Source organism: Camelina sativa, chromosome 12 (genome assembly GCF_030686135.1).
Source record: "Camelina sativa cultivar CO46 ecotype springtype chromosome 12, ASM3068613v1".
In the NCBI taxonomy this organism is placed as follows: domain Eukaryota; kingdom Viridiplantae; phylum Streptophyta; class Magnoliopsida; order Brassicales; family Brassicaceae; genus Camelina; species Camelina sativa.
The window spans coordinates 31,016,461-31,030,882 of record NC_141891.1 but is presented as its reverse complement, the minus strand read 5'-3'; the positions used below and the strand labels follow the sequence as shown (position 1 = coordinate 31,030,882).

Sequence of the window (14,422 nt, the reverse complement as noted above, 5' to 3'; positions counted from 1 at the left end):
AAAAAAACATCTTAAATGCCTTCAAACGTCCAAATCTGCCCTCGAGAATGGTCCAATGGTACGAAGACCCATTGCCTTGCCAGAACATCTCTTCGGGCTTTTCAAAAAGGTATTATGGGTTGCGTGGTTCCTCACGGTCTGAAAGTTACGACGTTCTCTATATACTATATTCTTGCGAAACAACCAAAAAAAAAAAAAAGGGGGAGGGATGCAACACGAGGACTTCCCGGGAGGTCACCGATCCTAGTACTACTCTCGCCCAAGCAAGCATAACTGCGGAGTTCTGATGGGATCCGATGCATTAGTGCTGGTATGATCGCATCCGTTAGTATATCCCATGCAATCGCATATATCCTTTTTTGAAAACTGAATGGATCATTCGATGTGGGTCCCACTTGATATGCGGACCGGTTTAGTCACCTTGGACGTGCTTCCAACGTCGAAAAACAAGCAATAACCATGTCCAAACACTGTTTTGGAGCCGTAACTAATTGTGTCGGGATCAAAAAAAAACATCTTAAATGCCTTCAAACGTCAAAATCTGCCCTCGAGAATGGTCCAATGGTACCAAGACCCATTGCCTTGCCAGAAGCTCTCTTGGGGCTTTTCAAAAAGGTATTATGGGTTGCATGGTTCCTCACGGTCTGAAAGTTACGACGTTCTCTATGTACTATAGTCTTGCGAAACAACCAAAAAAAAAAAAAAAGGAGGAGGGATGCAACACGAGGATTTCCCGGGAGGTCACCCATCCTAGTACGACTCTCGCCCAAGCACGCTTAACTGCAGAGTTCTGATGGGATCCGGTGCATTAGTGCTTGTATGATCGCATCCGTTAGTATATCCCATGCAATCGCATATATCCTTTTTTGAAAACTGAATGGATCATTCGATGTCGGTCCCACTTGATATGCGGACCGGTTTAGTCACCTTGGACGTGCTTCCAACGTCGAAAAACAAGCAATAACCATGTCCAAACACTGTTTTGGAGCCGTAACTAATTGTGTCGGGATAAAAAAAAAACATCGTAAATGCCTTCAAACGTCAAAATCTGCCCTCGAGTATGGTCCAATGGAACGAAGACCCATTGCGTTGCTAGAAGATCTCTTGGGGCTTTTCGAAAAGGTATTATGGGTTGCGTGGTTCCTCATGGTCTGAAAGTTACGACGTTCTCTATGTACTATAATCTTGCGAAACAACCAAAAAAAAAAAAAAAAAAGGGGGAGGGATGCAACACGAGGACTTCCCGGGAGGACACCCATCCTAGTACTACTCTCGCCCAAGCAAGCATAACTGCGGAGTTCTGATGGGATCCGATGCATTAGTGCTGGTATGATCGCATCCGTTAGTATATCCCATGCAATCGCATATATCCTTTTTTGAAAACTGAATGGATCATTCGATGTGGGTCCCACTTGATATGCGGACCGGTTTAGTCACCTTGGACGTGCTTTCAACGTCGAAAAACAAGCAATAACCATGTCCAAACACTGTTTTGGAGCCGTAACTAATTGTATCGGGATCACAAAAAAACATCTTAAATGCCTTCAAACGTCAAAATCTGCCCTCGAGAATGGTCCAATGGTACCAAGACCCATTGCCTTGCCAGAAGCTCTCTTGGGGCTTTTCAAAAAGGTATTATGGGTTGCATGGTTCCTCACGGTCTGAAAGTTACGACGTTCTCTATGTACTATAGTCTTGCGAAACAACCAAAAAAAAAAAAAAAGGAGGAGGGATGCAACACGAGGATTTCCCGGGAGGTCACCCATCCTAGTACGACTCTCGCCCAAGCACGCTTAACTGCAGAGTTCTGATGGGATCCGGTGCATTAGTGCTTGTATGATCGCATCCGTTAGTATATCCCATGCAATCGCATATATCCTTTTTTGAAAACTGAATGGATCATTCGATGTCGGTCCCACTTGATATGCGGACCGGTTTAGTCACCTTGGACGTGCTTCCAATGTCGAAAAACAAGCAATAACCATGTCCAAACACTGTTTTGGAGCCGTAACTAATTGTGTCGGGATAAAAAAAAAACATCGTAAATGCCTTCAAACGTCAAAATCTGCCCTCGAGTATGGTCCAATGGAACGAAGACCCATTGCGTTGCTAGAAGATCTCTTGGGGCTTTTCGAAAAGGTATTATGGGTTGCGTGGTTCCTCATGGTCTGAAAGTTACGACGTTCTCTATGTACTATAATCTTGCGAAACAACCAAAAAAAAAAAAAAAAAAGGGGGAGGGATGCAACACGAGGACTTCCCGGGAGGACACCCATCCTAGTACTACTCTCGCCCAAGCAAGCATAACTGCGGAGTTCTGATGGGATCCGATGCATTAGTGCTGGTATGATCGCATCCGTTAGTATATCCCATGCAATCGCATATATCCTTTTTTGAAAACTGAATGGATCATTCGATGTGGGTCCCACTTGATATGCGGACCGGTTTAGTCACCTTGGACGTGCTTTCAACGTCGAAAAACAAGCAATAACCATGTCCAAACACTGTTTTGGAGCCGTAACTAATTGTGTCGGGATAAAAAAAAAACATCGTAAATGCCTTCAAACGTCAAAATCTGCCCTCGAGTATGGTCCAATGGAACGAAGACCCATTGCGTTGCTAGAAGATCTCTTGGGGCTTTTCGAAAAGGTATTATGGGTTGCGTGGTTCCTCATGGTCTGAAAGTTACGACGTTCTCTATGTACTATAATCTTGCGAAACAACCAAAAAAAAAAAAAAAAAAGGGGGAGGGATGCAACACGAGGACTTCCCGGGAGGTCACCTATCCTAGTACTACTTTCGCCCAAGCACGCTTAACTACGGAGTTCTGATGGTATCCGGTGCAATAGTGCTGGTATGATCGCATCCGTTAGTATATCCCATGCAATCGCATATATCCTTTTTGAAAACTGAATGGATCATTCGATGTGGGTCCCACTTGATATGCGGATCGGTTTAGTCACCTTGGACGTGCTTCCAATGTCGAAAAACAAGCAATAACCATGTCCAAACACTGTTTTGGAGCCGTAACTAATTGTGTCGGGATCAAAAAAAAACATCTTAAATGCCTTCAAACGTCAAAATCTACCCTCGAGAATGGTCCAATGGTACGAAGACCCATTGCCTTGCCAGAAGCTCTCTTGGGGCTTTTCGAAAAGGTATTATGGGTTGCGTGGTTCCTCACGGTCTGAAAGTTACGACGTTCTCTATGTACTATAGTCTTGCGAAACAACCAAAAAAAAAAAAAAAAAGGGGCAGGGATACAACACGAGGACTTCCCGGGAGGTCACCCATCCTAGTACTACTCTCGCCCAAGCACGCTTAACTGCGGAGTTCTGATGGGATCCGGTGCATTAGTGCTGGTATGATCACATCCGTTAGTATATCCCATGCAATCGCATATATCCTTTTTTGATAACTGAATTGATCATTCGATGTGGGTCCCACTTGATATGCGGACCGGTTTAGTCACCTTGGACGTGCTTCCAATGTCGAAAAACAAGCAATAACCATGTCCAAACACTGTTTTGGAGCCGTAACTAATTGTGTCGGGATAAAAAAAAAACATCGTAAATGCCTTCAAACGTCAAAATCTGCCCTCGAGTATGGTCCAATGGAACGAAGACCCATTGCGTTGCTAGAAGATCTCTTGGGGCACGCTTAACTACGGAGTTCTGATGGTATCCGGTGCATTAGTGCTGGTATGATCGCATCCGTTAGTATATCCCATGCAATCGCATATATCCTTTTTGAAAACTGAATGGATCATTCGATGTGGGTCCCACTTGATATGCGGATCGGTTTAGTCACCTTGGACGTGCTTCCAACGTCGAAAAACAAGCGATAACCATGTCCAAACACTGTTTTGGAGCCGTAACTAATTGTGTCGGGATCAAAAAAAAACATCTTAAATGCCTTCAAACGTCAAAATCTACCCTCGAGAATGGTCCAATGGTACGAAGACCCATTGCCTTGCCAGAAGCTCTCTTGGGGCTTTTCAAAAAGGTATTATGGGTTGCATGGTTCCTCACGGTCTGAAAGTTACGACGTTCTCTATGTACTATAGTCTTGCGAAACAACCAAAAAAAAAAAAAAAGGAGGAGGGATGCAACACGAGGATTTCCCGGGAGGTCACCCATCCTAGTACGACTCTCGCCCAAGCACGCTTAACTGCGGAGTTCTGATGGGATCCGGTGCATTAGTGCTTGTATGATCGCATCCGTTAGTATATCCCATGCAATCGCATATATCCTTTTTTGAAAACTGAATGGATCATTCGATGTCGGTCCCACTTGATATGCGGATCGGTTTAGTCACCTTGGACGTGCTTCCAACGTCGAAAAACAAGCGATAACCATGTCCAAACACTGTTTTGGAGCCGTAACTAATTGTGTCAGGATGAAAAAAAAACATCTTAAATGCCTTCAAACGTCCAAATCTGCCCTCGAGAATGGTCCAATGGTACGAAGACCCATTGCCTTGCCAGAACATCTCTTCGGGCTTTTCAAAAAGGTATTATGGGTTGCGTGGTTCCTCACGGTCTGAAAGTTACGACGTTCTCTATATACTATATTCTTGCGAAACAACCAAAAAAAAAAAAAAGGGGGAGGGATGCAACACGAGGACTTCCCGGGAGGTCACCGATCCTAGTACTACTCTCGCCCAAGCAAGCATAACTGCGGAGTTCTGATGGGATCCGATGCATTAGTGCTGGTATGATCGCATCCGTTAGTATATCCCATGCAATCGCATATATCCTTTTTTGAAAACTGAATGGATCATTCGATGTGGGTCCCACTTGATATGCGGACCGGTTTAGTCACCTTGGACGTGCTTCCAACGTCGAAAAACAAGCAATAACCATGTCCAAACACTGTTTTGGAGCCGTAACTAATTGTGTCGGGATCAAAAAAAAACATCTTAAATGCCTTCAAACGTCAAAATCTGCCCTCGAGAATGGTCCAATGGTACCAAGACCCATTGCCTTGCCAGAAGCTCTCTTGGGGCTTTTCAAAAAGGTATTATGGGTTGCATGGTTCCTCACGGTCTGAAAGTTACGACGTTCTCTATGTACTATAGTCTTGCGAAACAACCAAAAAAAAAAAAAAAGGAGGAGGGATGCAACACGAGGATTTCCCGGGAGGTCACCCATCCTAGTACGACTCTCGCCCAAGCACGCTTAACTGCAGAGTTCTGATGGGATCCGGTGCATTAGTGCTTGTATGATCGCATCCGTTAGTATATCCCATGCAATCGCATATATCCTTTTTTGAAAACTGAATGGATCATTCGATGTCGGTCCCACTTGATATGCGGACCGGTTTAGTCACCTTGGACGTGCTTCCAACGTCGAAAAACAAGCAATAACCATGTCCAAACACTGTTTTGGAGCCGTAACTAATTGTGTCGGGATAAAAAAAAAACATCGTAAATGCCTTCAAACGTCAAAATCTGCCCTCGAGTATGGTCCAATGGAACGAAGACCCATTGCGTTGCTAGAAGATCTCTTGGGGCTTTTCGAAAAGGTATTATGGGTTGCGTGGTTCCTCATGGTCTGAAAGTTACGACGTTCTCTATGTACTATAATCTTGCGAAACAACCAAAAAAAAAAAAAAAAAAGGGGGAGGGATGCAACACGAGGACTTCCCGGGAGGACACCCATCCTAGTACTACTCTCGCCCAAGCAAGCATAACTGCGGAGTTCTGATGGGATCCGATGCATTAGTGCTGGTATGATCGCATCCGTTAGTATATCCCATGCAATCGCATATATCCTTTTTTGAAAACTGAATGGATCATTCGATGTGGGTCCCACTTGATATGCGGACCGGTTTAGTCACCTTGGACGTGCTTTCAACGTCGAAAAACAAGCAATAACCATGTCCAAACACTGTTTTGGAGCCGTAACTAATTGTATCGGGATCACAAAAAAACATCTTAAATGCCTTCAAACGTCAAAATCTGCCCTCGAGAATGGTCCAATGGTACCAAGACCCATTGCCTTGCCAGAAGCTCTCTTGGGGCTTTTCAAAAAGGTATTATGGGTTGCATGGTTCCTCACGGTCTGAAAGTTACGACGTTCTCTATGTACTATAGTCTTGCGAAACAACCAAAAAAAAAAAAAAAGGAGGAGGGATGCAACACGAGGATTTCCCGGGAGGTCACCCATCCTAGTACGACTCTCGCCCAAGCACGCTTAACTGCAGAGTTCTGATGGGATCCGGTGCATTAGTGCTTGTATGATCGCATCCGTTAGTATATCCCATGCAATCGCATATATCCTTTTTTGAAAACTGAATGGATCATTCGATGTCGGTCCCACTTGATATGCGGACCGGTTTAGTCACCTTGGACGTGCTTCCAATGTCGAAAAACAAGCAATAACCATGTCCAAACACTGTTTTGGAGCCGTAACTAATTGTGTCGGGATAAAAAAAAAACATCGTAAATGCCTTCAAACGTCAAAATCTGCCCTCGAGTATGGTCCAATGGAACGAAGACCCATTGCGTTGCTAGAAGATCTCTTGGGGCTTTTCGAAAAGGTATTATGGGTTGCGTGGTTCCTCATGGTCTGAAAGTTACGACGTTCTCTATGTACTATAATCTTGCGAAACAACCAAAAAAAAAAAAAAAAAAGGGGGAGGGATGCAACACGAGGACTTCCCGGGAGGACACCCATCCTAGTACTACTCTCGCCCAAGCAAGCATAACTGCGGAGTTCTGATGGGATCCGATGCATTAGTGCTGGTATGATCGCATCCGTTAGTATATCCCATGCAATCGCATATATCCTTTTTTGAAAACTGAATGGATCATTCGATGTGGGTCCCACTTGATATGCGGACCGGTTTAGTCACCTTGGACGTGCTTTCAACGTCGAAAAACAAGCAATAACCATGTCCAAACACTGTTTTGGAGCCGTAACTAATTGTGTCGGGATAAAAAAAAAACATCGTAAATGCCTTCAAACGTCAAAATCTGCCCTCGAGTATGGTCCAATGGAACGAAGACCCATTGCGTTGCTAGAAGATCTCTTGGGGCTTTTCGAAAAGGTATTATGGGTTGCGTGGTTCCTCATGGTCTGAAAGTTACGACGTTCTCTATGTACTATAATCTTGCGAAACAACCAAAAAAAAAAAAAAAAAAGGGGGAGGGATGCAACACGAGGACTTCCCGGGAGGTCACCTATCCTAGTACTACTTTCGCCCAAGCACGCTTAACTACGGAGTTCTGATGGTATCCGGTGCAATAGTGCTGGTATGATCGCATCCGTTAGTATATCCCATGCAATCGCATATATCCTTTTTGAAAACTGAATGGATCATTCGATGTGGGTCCCACTTGATATGCGGATCGGTTTAGTCACCTTGGACGTGCTTCCAATGTCGAAAAACAAGCAATAACCATGTCCAAACACTGTTTTGGAGCCGTAACTAATTGTGTCGGGATCAAAAAAAAACATCTTAAATGCCTTCAAACGTCAAAATCTACCCTCGAGAATGGTCCAATGGTACGAAGACCCATTGCCTTGCCAGAAGCTCTCTTGGGGCTTTTCAAAAAGGTATTATGGGTTGCATGGTTCCTCACGGTCTGAAAGTTACGACGTTCTCTATGTACTATAGTCTTGCGAAACAACCAAAAAAAAAAAAAAAGGAGGAGGGATGCAACACGAGGATTTCCCGGGAGGTCACCCATCCTAGTACGACTCTCGCCCAAGCACGCTTAACTGCGGAGTTCTGATGGGATCCGGTGCATTAGTGCTTGTATGATCGCATCCGTTAGTATATCCCATGCAATCGCATATATCCTTTTTTGAAAACTGAATGGATCATTCGATGTCGGTCCCACTTGATATGCGGATCGGTTTAGTCACCTTGGACGTGCTTCCAACGTCGAAAAACAAGCGATAACCATGTCCAAACACTGTTTTGGAGCCGTAACTAATTGTGTCAGGATGAAAAAAAAACATCTTAAATGCCTTCAAACGTCCAAATCTGCCCTCGAGAATGGTCCAATGGTACGAAGACCCATTGCCTTGCCAGAACATCTCTTCGGGCTTTTCAAAAAGGTATTATGGGTTGCGTGGTTCCTCATGGTCTGAAAGTTACGACGTTCTCTATGTACTATAATCTTGCGAAACAACCAAAAAAAAAAAAAAAAAAGGGGGAGGGATGCAACACGAGGACTTCCCGGGAGGTCACCGATCCTAGTACTACTTTCGCCCAAGCACGCTTAACTACGGAGTTCTGATGGTATCCGGTGCAATAGTGCTGGTATGATCGCATCCGTTAGTATATCCCATGCAATCGCATATATCCTTTTTGAAAACTGAATGGATCATTCGATGTGGGTCCCACTTGATATGCGGATCGGTTTAGTCACCTTGGACGTGCTTCCAACGTCGAAAAACAAGCGATAACCATGTCCAAACACTGTTTTGGAGCCGTAACTAATTGTGTCGGGATCAAAAAAAAACATCTTAAATGCCTTCAAACGTCAAAATCTACCCTCGAGAATGGTCCAATGGTACGAAGACCCATTGCCTTGCCAGAAGCTCTCTTGGGGCTTTTCAAAAAGGTATTATGGGTTGCATGGTTCCTCACGGTCTGAAAGTTACGACGTTCTCTATGTACTATAGTCTTGCGAAACAACCAAAAAAAAAAAAAAAGGAGGAGGGATGCAACACGAGGATTTCCCGGGAGGTCACCCATCCTAGTACGACTCTCGCCCAAGCACGCTTAACTGCGGAGTTCTGATGGGATCCGGTGCATTAGTGCTTGTATGATCGCATCCGTTAGTATATCCCATGCAATCGCATATATCCTTTTTTGAAAACTGAATGGATCATTCGATGTCGGTCCCACTTGATATGCGGATCGGTTTAGTCACCTTGGACGTGCTTCCAACGTCGAAAAACAAGCGATAACCATGTCCAAACACTGTTTTGGAGCCGTAACTAATTGTGTCGGGATGAAAAAAAAACATCTTAAATGCCTTTAAACGTCCAAATCTGCCCTCGAGAATGGTCCAATGGTACGAAGACCCATTGCCTTGCCAGAACATCTCTTCGGGCTTTTCAAAAAGGTATTATGGGTTGCGTGGTTCCTCACGGTCTGAAAGTTACGACGTTCTCTATGTACTATATTCTTGCGAAACAACCAAAAAAAAAAAAAAAAAGGGGGAGGGATGCAACACGAGGACTTCCCGGGAGGTCACCCATCCTAGTACTACTCTCGCCCAAGCAAGCATAACTGCGGAGTTCTGATGGGATCCGATGCATTAGTGCTGGTATGATCGCATCCGTTAGTATATCCCATGCAATCGCATATATCCTTTTTTGAAAACTGAATGGATCATTCGATGTGGGTCCCACTTGATATGCGGACCGGTTTAGTCACCTTGGACGTGCTTTCAACGTCGAAAAACAAGCAATAACCATGTCCAAACACTGTTTTGGAGCCGTAACTAATTGTATCGGGATCACAAAAAAACATCTTAAATGCCTTCAAACGTCAAAATCTGCCCTCGAGAATGGTCCAATGGTACCAAGACCCATTGCCTTGCCAGAAGCTCTCTTGGGGCTTTTCAAAAAGGTATTATGGGTTGCATGGTTCCTCACGGTCTGAAAGTTACGACGTTCTCTATGTACTATAGTCTTGCGAAACAACCAAAAAAAAAAAAAAAGGAGGAGGGATGCAACACGAGGATTTCCCGGGAGGTCACCCATCCTAGTACGACTCTCGCCCAAGCACGCTTAACTGCGGAGTTCTGATGGGATCCGGTGCATTAGTGCTTGTATGATTGCATCCGTTAGTATATCCCATGCAATCGCATATATCCTTTTTTGAAAACTGAATGGATCATTCGATGTCGGTCCCACTTGATATGCGGATCGGTTTAGTCACCTTGGACGTGCTTCCAACGTCGAAAAACAAGCGATAACCATGTCCAAACACTGTTTTGGAGCCGTAACTAATTGTGTCGGGATGAAAAAAAAACATCTTAAATGCCTTCAAACGTCGAAATCTGCCCTCGAGAATGGTCCAATGGTACGAAGACCCATTGCCTTGCCAGAACATCTCTTCGGGCTTTTCAAAAAGGTATTATGGGTTGCGTGGTTCCTCACGGTCTGAAAGTTACGACGTTCTCTATGTACTATAATCTTGCGAAACAACCAAAAAAAAAAAAAAAAAAGGGGGAGGGATGCAACACGAGGACTTCCCGGGAGGTCACCTATCCTAGTACTACTTTCGCCCCAGCACGCTTAACTACGGAGTTCTGATGGTATCCGGTGCATTAGTGCTGGTATGATCGCATCCGTTAGTATATCCCATGCAATCGCATATATCCTTTTTGAAAACTGAATGGATCATTCGATGTGGGTCCCACTTGATATGCGGATCGGTTTAGTCACCTTGGACGTGCTTCCAACGTCGAAAAACAAGCGATAACCATGTCCAAACACTGTTTTGGAGCCGTAACTAATTGTGTCGGGATCAAAAAAAAACATCTTAAATGCCTTCAAACGTCAAAATCTACCCTCGAGAATGGTCCAATGGTACGAAGACCCATTGCCTTGCCAGAAGCTCTCTTGGGGCTTTTCAAAAAGGTATTATGGGTTGCATGGTTCCTCACGGTCTGAAAGTTACGACGTTCTCTATGTACTATAGTCTTGCGAAACAACCAAAAAAAAAAAAAAAGGAGGAGGGATGCAACACGAGGATTTCCCGGGAGGTCACCCATCCTAGTACGACTCTCGCCCAAGCACGCTTAACTGCGGAGTTCTGATGGGATCCGGTGCATTAGTGCTTGTATGATCGCATCCGTTAGTATATCCCATGCAATCGCATATATCCTTTTTTGAAAACTGAATGGATCATTCGATGTCGGTCCCACTTGATATGCGGATCGGTTTAGTCACCTTGGACGTGCTTCCAACGTCGAAAAACAAGCGATAACCATGTCCAAACACTGTTTTGGAGCCGTAACTAATTGTGTCGGGATGAAAAAAAAACATCTTAAATGCCTTCAAACGTCCAAATCTGCCCTCGAGAATGGTCCAATGGTACGAAGACCCATTGCCTTGCCAGAACATCTCTTCGGGCTTTTCAAAAAGGTATTATGGGTTGCGTGGTTCCTCACGGTCTGAAAGTTACGACGTTCTCTATGTACTATATTCTTGCAAAACAACCAAAAAAAAAAAAAAAAAGGGGGAGGGATGCAACACGAGGACTTCCCGGGAGGTCACCCATCCTAGTACTACTCTCGCCCAAGCAAGCATAACTGCGGAGTTCTGATGGGATCCGATGCATTAGTGCTGGTATGATCGCATCCGTTAGTATATCCCATGCAATCGCATATATCCTTTTTTGAAAACTGAATGGATCATTCGATGTGGGTCCCACTTGATATGCGGACCGGTTTAGTCACCTTGGACGTGCTTTCAACGTCGAAAAACAAGCAATAACCATGTCCAAACACTGTTTTGGAGCCGTAACTAATTGTATCGGGATCACAAAAAAACATCTTAAATGCCTTCAAACGTCAAAATCTGCCCTCGAGAATGGTCCAATGGTACCAAGACCCATTGCCTTGCCAGAAGCTCTCTTGGGGCTTTTCAAAAAGGTATTATGGGTTGCATGGTTCCTCACGGTCTGAAAGTTACGACGTTCTCTATGTACTATAGTCTTGCGAAACAACCAAAAAAAAAAAAAAAGGAGGAGGGATGCAACACGAGGATTTCCCGGGAGGTCACCCATCCTAGTACGACTCTCGCCCAAGCACGCTTAACTGCGGAGTTCTGATGGGATCCGGTGCATTAGTGCTTGTATGATTGCATCCGTTAGTATATCCCATGCAATCGCATATATCCTTTTTTGAAAACTGAATGGATCATTCGATGTCGGTCCCACTTGATATGCGGATCGGTTTAGTCACCTTGGACGTGCTTCCAACGTCGAAAAACAAGCGATAACCATGTCCAAACACTGTTTTGGAGCCGTAACTAATTGTGTCGGGATGAAAAAAAAAACATCTTAAATGCCTTCAAACGTCGAAATCTGCCCTCGAGAATGGTCCAATGGTACGAAGACCCATTGCCTTGCCAGAACATCTCTTCGGGCTTTTCAAAAAGGTATTATGGGTTGCGTGGTTCCTCACGGTCTGAAAGTTACGACGTTCTCTATGTACTATAATCTTGCGAAACAACCAAAAAAAAAAAAAAAAAAGGGGGAGGGATGCAACACGAGGACTTCCCGGGAGGTCACCTATCCTAGTACTACTTTCGCCCAAGCACGCTTAACTACGGAGTTCTGATGGTATCCGGTGCATTAGGGCTGGTATGATCGCATCCGTTAGTATATCCCATGCAATCGCATATATCCTTTTTGAAAACTGAATGGATCATTCGATGTCGGTCCCACTTGATATGCGGATCGGTTTAGTCACCTTGGACGTGCTTCCAACGTCGAAAAACAAGCGATAACCATGTCCAAACACTGTTTTGGAGCCGTAACTAATTGTGTCGGGATGAAAAAAAAACATCTTAAATGCCTTCAAACGTCCAAATCTGCCCTCGAGAATGGTCCAATGGTACCAAGACCCATTGCCTTGCCAGAAGCTCTCTTGGGGCTTTTCAAAAAGGTATTATGGGTTGCATGGTTCCTCACGGTCTGAAAGTTACGACGTTCTCTATGTACTATAGTCTTGCGAAACAACCAAAAAAAAAAAAAAAGGAGGAGGGATGCAACACGAGGATTTCCCGGGAGGTCACCCATCCTAGTACGACTCTCGCCCAAGCACGCTTAACTGCGGAGTTCTGATGGGATCCGGTGCATTAGTGCTTGTATGATTGCATCCGTTAGTATATCCCATGCAATCGCATATATCCTTTTTTGAAAACTGAATGGATCATTCGATGTCGGTCCCACTTGATATGCGGATCGGTTTAGTCACCTTGGACGTGCTTCCAACGTCGAAAAACAAGCGATAACCATGTCCAAACACTGTTTTGGAGCCGTAACTAATTGTGTCGGGATGAAAAAAAAACATCTTAAATGCCTTCAAACGTCGAAATCTGCCCTCGAGAATGGTCCAATGGTACGAAGACCCATTGCCTTGCCAGAACATCTCTTCGGGCTTTTCAAAAAGGTATTATGGGTTGCGTGGTTCCTCACGGTCTGAAAGTTACGACGTTCTCTATGTACTATAATCTTGCGAAACAACCAAAAAAAAAAAAAAAAAAGGGGGAGGGATGCAACACGAGGACTTCCCGGGAGGTCACCTATCCTAGTACTACTTTCGCCCCAGCACGCTTAACTACGGAGTTCTGATGGTATCCGGTGCATTAGTGCTGGTATGATCGCATCCGTTAGTATATCCCATGCAATCGCATATATCCTTTTTGAAAACTGAATGGATCATTCGATGTGGGTCCCACTTGATATGCGGATCGGTTTAGTCACCTTGGACGTGCTTCCAACGTCGAAAAACAAGCGATAACCATGTCCAAACACTGTTTTGGAGCCGTAACTAATTGTGTCGGGATAAAAAAAAAAACATCTTAAATGCCTTCAAACGTCAAAATCTACCCTCGAGAATGGTCCAATGGTACGAAGACCCATTGCCTTGCCAGAAGCTCTCTTGGGGCTTTTCAAAAAGGTATTATGGGTTGCATGGTTCCTCACGGTCTGAAAGTTACGACGTTCTCTATGTACTATAGTCTTGCGAAACAACCAAAAAAAAAAAAAAAGGAGGAGGGATGCAACACGAGGATTTCCCGGGAGGTCACCCATCCTAGTACGACTCTCGCCCAAGCACGCTTAACTGCGGAGTTCTGATGGGATCCGGTGCATTAGTGCTTGTATGATCGCATCCGTTAGTATATCCCATGCAATCGCATATATCCTTTTTTGAAAACTGAATGGATCATTCGATGTCGGTCCCACTTGATATGCGGATCGGTTTAGTCACCTTGGACGTGCTTCCAACGTCGAAAAACAAGCGATAACCATGTCCAAACACTGTTTTGGAGCCGTAACTAATTGTGTCGGGATGAAAAAAAAACATCTTAAATGCCTTCAAACGTCCAAATCTGCCCTCGAGAATGGTCCAATGGTACGAAGACCCATTGCCTTGCCAGAACATCTCTTCGGGCTTTTCAAAAAGGTATTATGGGTTGCGTGGTTCCTCACGGTCTGAAAGTTACGACGTTCTCTATGTACTATATTCTTGCGAAACAACCAAAAAAAAAAAAAAAAAGGGGGAGGGATGCAACACGAGGACTTCCCGGGAGGTCACCCATCCTAGTACTACTCTCGCCCAAGCAAGCATAACTGCGGAGTTCTGATGGGATCCGATGCATTAGTGCTGGTATGATCGCATCCGTTAGTATATCCCATGCAATCGCATATATCCTTTTTTG

The 14,422-nt window shown here is 44.5% G+C and overlaps 13 non-coding genes and 15 pseudogenes across 13 annotated transcripts; all 28 read right to left on the bottom strand.

The window, feature by feature from the left end:
- Positions 1-205: 205 nt before the first annotated feature.
- On the bottom strand, positions 206-324 carry LOC147931222 (5S ribosomal RNA; annotated as a pseudogene).
- A 388-nt stretch (positions 325-712) lies between these two features.
- On the bottom strand, positions 713-831 carry LOC147931221 (5S ribosomal RNA). The gene has a single exon (XR_015576552.1). It is a non-coding gene; the product is annotated as a 5S ribosomal RNA (ribosomal RNA).
- Positions 832-1,222: 391 nt separating this feature from the next.
- On the bottom strand, positions 1,223-1,341 carry LOC147931220 (5S ribosomal RNA; annotated as a pseudogene).
- A 388-nt stretch (positions 1,342-1,729) lies between these two features.
- On the bottom strand, positions 1,730-1,848 carry LOC147931219 (5S ribosomal RNA). The gene has a single exon (XR_015576551.1). It is a non-coding gene; the product is annotated as a 5S ribosomal RNA (ribosomal RNA).
- Positions 1,849-2,239: 391 nt separating this feature from the next.
- On the bottom strand, positions 2,240-2,358 carry LOC147931218 (5S ribosomal RNA; annotated as a pseudogene).
- A 391-nt stretch (positions 2,359-2,749) lies between these two features.
- On the bottom strand, positions 2,750-2,868 carry LOC147931217 (5S ribosomal RNA; annotated as a pseudogene).
- A 389-nt stretch (positions 2,869-3,257) lies between these two features.
- Positions 3,258-3,376, bottom strand: LOC147931216 (5S ribosomal RNA). Its single transcript, XR_015575754.1, has one exon. It is a non-coding gene; the product is annotated as a 5S ribosomal RNA (ribosomal RNA).
- A 726-nt stretch (positions 3,377-4,102) lies between these two features.
- LOC147931215 (5S ribosomal RNA) lies at positions 4,103-4,221 on the bottom strand. The gene has a single exon (XR_015576281.1). It is a non-coding gene; the product is annotated as a 5S ribosomal RNA (ribosomal RNA).
- A 387-nt stretch (positions 4,222-4,608) lies between these two features.
- LOC147931214 (5S ribosomal RNA) lies at positions 4,609-4,727 on the bottom strand (annotated as a pseudogene).
- A 388-nt stretch (positions 4,728-5,115) lies between these two features.
- LOC147931213 (5S ribosomal RNA) lies at positions 5,116-5,234 on the bottom strand. Its single transcript, XR_015576550.1, has one exon. It is a non-coding gene; the product is annotated as a 5S ribosomal RNA (ribosomal RNA).
- Positions 5,235-5,625: 391 nt separating this feature from the next.
- LOC147931212 (5S ribosomal RNA) lies at positions 5,626-5,744 on the bottom strand (annotated as a pseudogene).
- A 388-nt stretch (positions 5,745-6,132) lies between these two features.
- On the bottom strand, positions 6,133-6,251 carry LOC147931211 (5S ribosomal RNA). The gene has a single exon (XR_015576549.1). It is a non-coding gene; the product is annotated as a 5S ribosomal RNA (ribosomal RNA).
- Positions 6,252-6,642: 391 nt separating this feature from the next.
- On the bottom strand, positions 6,643-6,761 carry LOC147931210 (5S ribosomal RNA; annotated as a pseudogene).
- A 391-nt stretch (positions 6,762-7,152) lies between these two features.
- On the bottom strand, positions 7,153-7,271 carry LOC147931209 (5S ribosomal RNA; annotated as a pseudogene).
- A 387-nt stretch (positions 7,272-7,658) lies between these two features.
- Positions 7,659-7,777, bottom strand: LOC147931208 (5S ribosomal RNA). Its single transcript, XR_015576280.1, has one exon. It is a non-coding gene; the product is annotated as a 5S ribosomal RNA (ribosomal RNA).
- Positions 7,778-8,168: 391 nt separating this feature from the next.
- Positions 8,169-8,287, bottom strand: LOC147931207 (5S ribosomal RNA; annotated as a pseudogene).
- Positions 8,288-8,674: 387 nt separating this feature from the next.
- LOC147931206 (5S ribosomal RNA) lies at positions 8,675-8,793 on the bottom strand. Its single transcript, XR_015576279.1, has one exon. It is a non-coding gene; the product is annotated as a 5S ribosomal RNA (ribosomal RNA).
- Positions 8,794-9,183: 390 nt separating this feature from the next.
- On the bottom strand, positions 9,184-9,302 carry LOC147931205 (5S ribosomal RNA; annotated as a pseudogene).
- A 388-nt stretch (positions 9,303-9,690) lies between these two features.
- On the bottom strand, positions 9,691-9,809 carry LOC147931204 (5S ribosomal RNA). Its single transcript, XR_015576441.1, has one exon. It is a non-coding gene; the product is annotated as a 5S ribosomal RNA (ribosomal RNA).
- A 391-nt stretch (positions 9,810-10,200) lies between these two features.
- Positions 10,201-10,319, bottom strand: LOC147931203 (5S ribosomal RNA; annotated as a pseudogene).
- A 387-nt stretch (positions 10,320-10,706) lies between these two features.
- On the bottom strand, positions 10,707-10,825 carry LOC147931202 (5S ribosomal RNA). The gene has a single exon (XR_015576278.1). It is a non-coding gene; the product is annotated as a 5S ribosomal RNA (ribosomal RNA).
- A 390-nt stretch (positions 10,826-11,215) lies between these two features.
- On the bottom strand, positions 11,216-11,334 carry LOC147931201 (5S ribosomal RNA; annotated as a pseudogene).
- A 388-nt stretch (positions 11,335-11,722) lies between these two features.
- On the bottom strand, positions 11,723-11,841 carry LOC147931200 (5S ribosomal RNA). The gene has a single exon (XR_015576440.1). It is a non-coding gene; the product is annotated as a 5S ribosomal RNA (ribosomal RNA).
- Positions 11,842-12,233: 392 nt separating this feature from the next.
- LOC147931199 (5S ribosomal RNA) lies at positions 12,234-12,352 on the bottom strand (annotated as a pseudogene).
- Positions 12,353-12,739: 387 nt separating this feature from the next.
- LOC147931198 (5S ribosomal RNA) lies at positions 12,740-12,858 on the bottom strand. The gene has a single exon (XR_015576439.1). It is a non-coding gene; the product is annotated as a 5S ribosomal RNA (ribosomal RNA).
- A 391-nt stretch (positions 12,859-13,249) lies between these two features.
- Positions 13,250-13,368, bottom strand: LOC147931197 (5S ribosomal RNA; annotated as a pseudogene).
- A 388-nt stretch (positions 13,369-13,756) lies between these two features.
- LOC147931196 (5S ribosomal RNA) lies at positions 13,757-13,875 on the bottom strand. The gene has a single exon (XR_015576277.1). It is a non-coding gene; the product is annotated as a 5S ribosomal RNA (ribosomal RNA).
- A 390-nt stretch (positions 13,876-14,265) lies between these two features.
- LOC147931195 (5S ribosomal RNA) lies at positions 14,266-14,384 on the bottom strand (annotated as a pseudogene).
- Positions 14,385-14,422: the final 38 nt, after the last annotated feature.